Genomic DNA, 6000 nt, shown 5'->3' on the forward strand with positions numbered 1-6000 from the left:
CCCTTTTACCATGCTAAAAAACTTCTCTCAGGCCTCAGAATGATTTTTCAGCCACTGGGTCTTAAAATATCTGTATTTGCTTTATTGTCAGTGAATGCTACCCTTCCAGCTTCTCACCAGGCTCATAATTCATCCCTCCCTTTGGCTCCACTTCCCATTGTGTGCTGGTTAAGTCACAGATGTGTGGTCTACAGCAACTGTACCACAGCCAGTGAATTGCCTACATGCTCTCGGACGGAAAATGCGTAGTCAAATGTTATCCCACGGTGTCTTTCATTGGTCTTACACATAGAACTTCCAAATGCCAAATTAACATGCTAGAGCTATCTGAGCCTTTACCTTAATTGCAGAAATCAGATTCCTCTTTAAATGGTAGTTGTCTTTCTTTGTTCTTAGGGAAATATGCTTCCCTGAAGAGGTCCAAACTTCCTTTTGGTGGTTGAATTGTTTGTTGACCTTCCTCAGACGAGGCTGTGACCAAGCCTTTATGACTGGCGATGCTAGGCATTTAACCTTACTTTCTGGTGAAACACCTAAAGGATATGCTGCACAGTTTAACTGGAGTATTGTAACTAGACTAGGAAAACTGAGGAAAAACAGGAAGCAAGCTTCTTATTTCTAGCATAAGCAGTTAAAAGGTTTTTGTTTCATAGAGCAAATGATAGCAGCTGACATGAGTGCTACACCTTTTACTAGGACCCTATGAACAATTAACACTATAAATAATTCTGCAGTGTGAACAGTAATTCCTTACATTTTATCAAGTTGAAAGTGTCATGTCCCATATCTTCAGAAAAGGAAAATAAAAGTGAAGATAGACATCATTCAACGGCATAACAATAGAAAAGAGTAAACAAGTAGGTATACAAAATATTCTGTCAAGGAAATGCATTGTAATTGTCATTTTGCAATAGGTAACATAATCTAATATCTGATCTCTATAACTTCCATGAGAAGAATCAGTGTGTATGGATGACACAACAATTTTTGGAATGGGCATTTTTTTCCTAGATTGTCTTAGTGATATCCCCTAGCATATTTCCTTATTTTATCAAAATGAGAAGAATATTTATCTTAGGTCAGTTCTTTCTATTATAGTTAGAAGCTCCCAACCACCTACAATAAAACTGAAGAAAATTATATTTATTTGAATTCTATATTAGCTAGCAGCTGTCCACTTCCCTATCAAACTCTTAATAATATTTTTTTTATGGCATGGGAGAAATTTAATTATCTTTTGAGGTGTTTTTTGCCAGGATCTTGTAGTGTCTTTCACTACATTAGCAATCATTTTCAATGAATGTTAGAACTACTAAAAAGCCTTTCACTTTACATTTTTCTTCTATTCCCTTCTTTTGACCCCAAATTTGAAACTTGTAAAACTATCTGCATTTTGTTGTGTTGTTTTGGTTTGGTTTTTTTTGCTTAAGATCACATCCTACTTTTCAGGAATATGATCCTGTAGGGTTTTGGTTGTTTGGTTTTTTTTTTCATAAAGTACCTGGGATGGAATACACTACAAAGATGTCACATATTTTGAAATCCCATAAACACTAAGCTGTTAAGAAGAAAAGAAACAAAATCAGGCTCTTTTCAGAACAGAAAATCATTTCTCTTCCTTCTTAACATTAAATGTATATCTAGTACTGCTTTAAACTATTAATGAGTTATAGCTATATCATTACCTTCAGTTCATCACTCAAGTAACTATTTCAACCCTTTGTGAATACTATTCTACAGTGCAATAAAATAAATGCTCTATCTTCAAGATCAGGGGTTAGTCTTAGAGAAGGATTAAAAAAATAAAGTACCAAAAAGCCCAGAATAATGGATTGTAACTTCAAAAACCCGGGTTGGTGACTCATCCCAGAATCACTAGTCATGGCATGTGTAGTTTGCTGACCACAGCCACCAGAGTCTGTGGGCGAAGAGAGCAAGAACCGTGCTTGAAAGTGTTTTCAATTTCTTTCCTAACACAGGCTAAAACATGTTTAACTTGTCTGTACAAATCATGTTCAGTGCACTACTGCGAAAGTATGTTTCGCATCCTAATAATTGTATATGCTTTCTGGATCAGATACTGAGGCATTTCGACCTCTTTTATAAGTAAGACTTAGGGATTTTCTGCTCCATGTATCCCACCAGGAGACTTGAGAGCTGATATGAACCCTCACATCTGCCTCCAGCCTTCAGGTATTATCTAACGGGAGGAGGAGGAAGGCTCAGTTCAAGAGGGAATTACAGCATAACTGCTGCAGGAGTGCTGAAGATCTGAGTGTAGTGCAGCACAGCTACGTGGTCATGAAAGTTTGTCCCGATAGTGAGCATTTGCCAGAGCTCCCAGGAATGGTGGAGTGTGGCTACTGACTGATAAAAGCACATAAGAGAAGGAGCTAGGAGTGTTTGCTAGTAAACGTTCCATTTCAGGTGTAATCAGATGATTACTGGGTATTAAAGCCTATTTGACATGAATCTTTGTCCCCCTGGTCTTTACTGTAACACAGAACAGCTACTTGCAAAACATAGGCAGCAAAAATACTCCCTGAGTAAACTCGTACGGCACTGTGCACTGAAAGGGCTCCGTCCCTCTTGCCTCCATGCGGCCGGTGAAAGACGCTCTTTTTTATCAACAAGCAAAATCTACAAAGAACAAAGGGGAGTATTACAAGTATTTATTTTTTTCAGTAGCTATTTCTAATCCTTTATATATGCCAGCTGAAAACTTTTCCGTGCATTCCCTGGACACTGTTTATGTATAAATTAAATTTACATGCAAATTAGTATTTGCAAGGTATTTTTCATTAATTTAAAAAATGAAAATTGCCTTTTTTAAAATCATAAATAAATTATAGGACTTGGTTTTCCTATAAAAAAATAAAATTAAATAATATAAATAAACTTTCCCCTATTTTCTTAATGTTTGAATGGAAATACCATTTCCTGAGCAACTCTGATAATATTTCCACTTTTTTTTTTTTTCTAACTACTTTAGTGGAGAATTTATCTTCTCATGCTCTGTGCAGTAGTGCAATTTTTCTATGAGTTTTGCAAGAAAATGTGTGGTCTTCCTTCATTCTCATGCCTGGAATAGCATCTAAAGTGGTCGTATTCCTGAATGTTGTCTCTCCTCTTCTGTGCATTAATGTACTCATGGACTGAGCACACTGAGCAGTGTTTCCACCTGTTAGAATGTGACTGAAGGAATCAGGATGAGTGACAAATGACTCAAATGTGGAACAGGTGTTATTGGTGTCAGTTTTTTCTATAGCTGATGGATTTTAATGCTTTATAACTACAGTATCACTTTTCAAAATAAACTTTCTCACTATGCATGTTCAACGAAACAAAAAAAACCCACCCCAAAACCGAACAAACAGAATCACAAATAAAAGAGACTCTTCCAATAGTTATTATCAGGGTCTGATCCTCCATCTATGGCATGAGCATACAGATTTTTTTGCCACTAAAACTACAGTAGATGTTATTTATTTCTGTTTGACTGTTACTAGATGGGGCGCGGCATGGGGAGAAGGGGCCAATCTACTTGACAGAGTGCAATAGCAGGTTTCAAATAAGAAATCATCAGCACTATTGGAGGACAAGGCAAAGTTGTGCGTCCCACAGTTACATGTAAGACAGGCAAACAGCAGGGAAAGAGTTCAGATCCAGAAGATGAAGCAGATCAAGAAGTAGATGAACTTTTTGTGGTTTATGATTGCCACCATCAGTGACTGCCTTCTTAATTTTAGGCACTTCTTTTAAACAGAAATTGTAAAAAAAAAGTCTTTTTGTTACTTTTATTAGTGAGTGAAAAAAATGAGCCTTGGACTCATGGTATGAGAGTGCTTTTGTCTATGCAAAAAACATATTTTGATATGTAATGGGGAAAGCAGTAGGATATATTTTATCTTTGTCTTTTCAGCAAGAAATTTTTAAATAGTGTGTTGAATTAAAATGTCACAAGAGCTCATCTTCAGTACAAATAGAAACATCTGCACTGCAGGTAGCAAACTAGCAATAACCGTACTGAACAAAACTCAGATCAGAAAAGGTAATTATTTAATACATTTATAATTAATTTTAATGGAAATTATTAGATTACAAACCCAGGAAGATTGCTATTCTTTTCTTCTGTCACTCTATAAGAAGATAATTATCATATTCTATGCACTGTTATTTTACTAGTTTCATAGTAAAGTTTAGAGTTTCACATTTTAGAGTGCAGCAAAACTATTCAAGGAAAGCAAAATTACTCTAACATATACATAGGACAAGATGGAAAAACAAAAACAAAAGCAGCAATCTTTATCGAGTCATCTTCTTTTCAAAATCTGTCTATTGCCCGCTACTGACGAAAAATACCGAGGTTTAGTATTAAGAAAAGAAGCAAACCTTCAATTAGCAAGAAACATTGCCTGATGAGATGAATATATTCATCTGTTATGAGTTATGCCTGTTTTCCTCAGATGAGGCTCTGACCTCTGAATCTTTAGACTGTTACAGGATTCATCATAGAGATAACTGTAGCAGCATATGTCATCACACTTCCCTTATTTTTCCACTTACACCTTCCTAAACACAGTCATTAAGGATAATAAATAACTGTTTCATAAACTCCAGGAAGATATTTTCATTACAATATAAGATTTTATTGCCATCTCTCTGCCAGATCAGTGATAGCATTTTTCCCATCACCCTAATTGATTAGTCAGTGTGGAAGGCTATAACTTAAAAAATAAATAAAAAAAACCAACAACAACAAACTCGTATGATTATTTTCTTGTTTGCTATGTAGAGCTCTTTATGAAGTTTAGTGTTATTAATGTGTAAGAAAAATGAGGAAAATTATGGTTTAATGTCTATGGCATTACATATACCATCTTATGAAATTTAGAAAAGCAAGCATGCTCATGGCGTTGTGATGGTCCTTTTCTATGTGAAAGCCTCAGAAGGAGAAAAATATCTGGTGATGTGAAAAAACATGGGGCTGTTGCAGGGTTTGTTTTAATATTTTTGTAGGTTGCCTTGTGAGGCAGATGGAACTGGTCCAGTGAATTAATGGAGTCAATGGGACATCTGCAGTGCATAAGGGATGCTCATGTCATTAGAGCGGCAAAGGGGTCATGGAGGTGATTGAATGGTACATTGTCACCAGGAGATAGCAGTAAGAAGTGCTGAGAGCTGCAGCAATTAATCCAACACAAACATCCATTTCAAGAACATAGCTGTAGGTCACACGAGAAAATAAAGGTGAGCAATTTGCATAGCCTTGCCTATAACTAAAGGTTTGCTGAGCTATTGGTTAAAAAATAAGAAAACACAGATTTAAGACACACTACCTGGCAAAATTTGTCAGTTTTGTTTCGAGTTAGCTAATGACCACTGAGAAGAAACTGACCTTTGCAAGTCATCTAATGTGGAGGCAGACACAGGTGTTATTTTTCATGATTTCTGTGCATTAAATGACAGATATAAATCAGCCATAACCATTGCTGGAGGCACAGGTGTCCTTAAGTTTAGCCTTGGATTAAGCAATATTCTACCTTGCCCAATGTGAGCTGGAACAGACTCAAGTAAGACTCATTGACATTAATCAAGTGATCTTTGGGCTAATGTATGCGAAGCACTGTCCTGCTTGTGCTTTTCCCAAGTGCTTCGTTGTCACTGATTTTGCCGCCCTGGGATACCAGGAGTCCTAAAACGTATGTGAGGGCAGCACAATGATCAACAGAGCTTTTCTTGAACTGGGAGTTTTCATCAGATCCATTTGTGAAGTTAAGGGGATTCACATGCCATCTGCCTGGCCCTGAAAGGGCAGCAGCTGATATCAGCAAGTGCTGCTGCCAGGTGTCCTGTGCCAAAAGGGAGGAAACTCCTTCCAAAGGGTCTCTGCTGCACGCAGACTGCTCACACCAGCACCAGCAGCGTGTAGACAGCCAAGCAGGCAATTGGAAGTAAGCTTGCAGTGCCCCTCCTTCGTCTTGGTTCAAACTCCAGTGG

Source organism: Rissa tridactyla, chromosome 1 (assembly GCF_028500815.1).
Source record: "Rissa tridactyla isolate bRisTri1 chromosome 1, bRisTri1.patW.cur.20221130, whole genome shotgun sequence".
In the NCBI taxonomy this organism is placed as follows: domain Eukaryota; kingdom Metazoa; phylum Chordata; class Aves; order Charadriiformes; family Laridae; genus Rissa; species Rissa tridactyla.